Here is a 1,503-nt window from a genome sequence, read left to right as displayed (position 1 = left end):
CATGAACTTTAAGTTACAGACTTATTCCTAAAAAGATGGATGCAGACCAGATGTAATAATAAGCAATGAAATTATATTTTTGCAATAAGTATATATTATGAAAGATAGTAGGTAACGAATTCTAAGGCTGGGGACTGATTATTTAAAACACATTATTTGAAATACGAGTGTTTAGAGTAGTACCGAATGACGGGCACCGACGGCAGGGCAGGCCGAGGCGGAGATGGTGAGATTACCTGGACGCGGAACTAAGTGAGTTGCCAAATATAGCTCTGGATAGGGAGATGTGGAAGTCAAGAGGAGAGGCCTTTGCCCAAGAGTGGGACACAGTTAAGGGCTACATATAATAGATAATAATAATAATAGAGTAGTAAAAAATTACAAATGTTGCTGAAAAGCTCCCCTCTTTTATAGTCGGTTCATAAAGGAAGTATTTGTTACAAAAATTCCTGCTCTCGAGCTATGAATTAATATGCTACGCTACGATTACTTAACTACGAAAATACAATACAATACAATACAAATGACTCTTTATTGTACACCAGAAGTAGAAAGCGAAATTTATTTATACAGATGTTATTGAATCCGGTGTGACTTTACGGAGGCACATAACCTATTAAATAAAATTAGTTAAGTAAAGTCAGAATAAGAAAATTAGTTCAGCGAGGGAAAATAAAAAAACGGCTTACATTAGCTTGATGATACATCAGCAGTTTAATTTTCTGAGCCTTACCATGCCTGAAGCCTAGTTAGACTTGCATGAATAAAATCATTACTCTTCCTTTGGCTTTGCCGTAGTCGAATAATCATGCAAGTTGCATTACATTGCGAGGCCGTAAAGCCAACGAGTTTGTAGTGGTCAATCGAGCGCCGCAATGTAATGCAACTTGCACGATTTTTTTTGCAAGTCTAAACTCGGCTTTACACATTTATCGCACAGACAAGAATCTTTACGGCTTCGAACTACCAAGGTAAACGTAGTTGATCAATGAAACTCCGTTAGTTAACACTATAATTTATTGCAACTTGACATTAACATTGGGATGTCCCTTCACGTCCAGCCCCGTTACCCTGAAGGTGGAGCCGCAGGGAGGCTTCTGTTCCACCCCGCGGTTCAGACTGGCTGAGGTCACGTACAGGACGTCCAGGGCCGGGCCCCCGAACGTCGCCGAGGTCACCTGGAGCGCTGGGATGCGGATCTTACGGAGCAGCTTGCCTTTACGAGGGTCTACCTGGAGAATCTGAGGACACACGCGTCATTAGAAACAAACGTTGATTAATTTAGGGACAGTATTGTCTAACACGCTGACGTTTGCCATTGTATTCACCATCTCTCTCTTTCTACCCTCATTCAATGCCGTGTGAAGAAAGAAGTGGTGAAAACGATTGTGATACCACAATTGACAATATGGTAGTACTATTAGTTATTCTGTGCTCTGGGCCTTATAGAAGTTCGATATGACAAAGAAAGAAAGGAAAGAGAAAGAACAAAGCGTTATGGCA

The 1,503-nt window shown here is 40.8% G+C and overlaps 1 pseudogene; it reads right to left on the bottom strand.

The window, feature by feature from the left end:
* Positions 1-1,003: 1,003 nt before the first annotated feature.
* LOC141426092 (regucalcin pseudogene) lies at positions 1,004-1,256 on the bottom strand (annotated as a pseudogene).
* Between the last annotated feature and the right edge of the window lie 247 nt (positions 1,257-1,503).

This window comes from Choristoneura fumiferana, chromosome 3 (assembly GCF_025370935.1).
Source record: "Choristoneura fumiferana chromosome 3, NRCan_CFum_1, whole genome shotgun sequence".
NCBI lineage: Eukaryota > Metazoa > Arthropoda > Insecta > Lepidoptera > Tortricidae > Choristoneura > Choristoneura fumiferana.
This window is presented reverse-complemented; position numbering and strand designations above follow the sequence as displayed.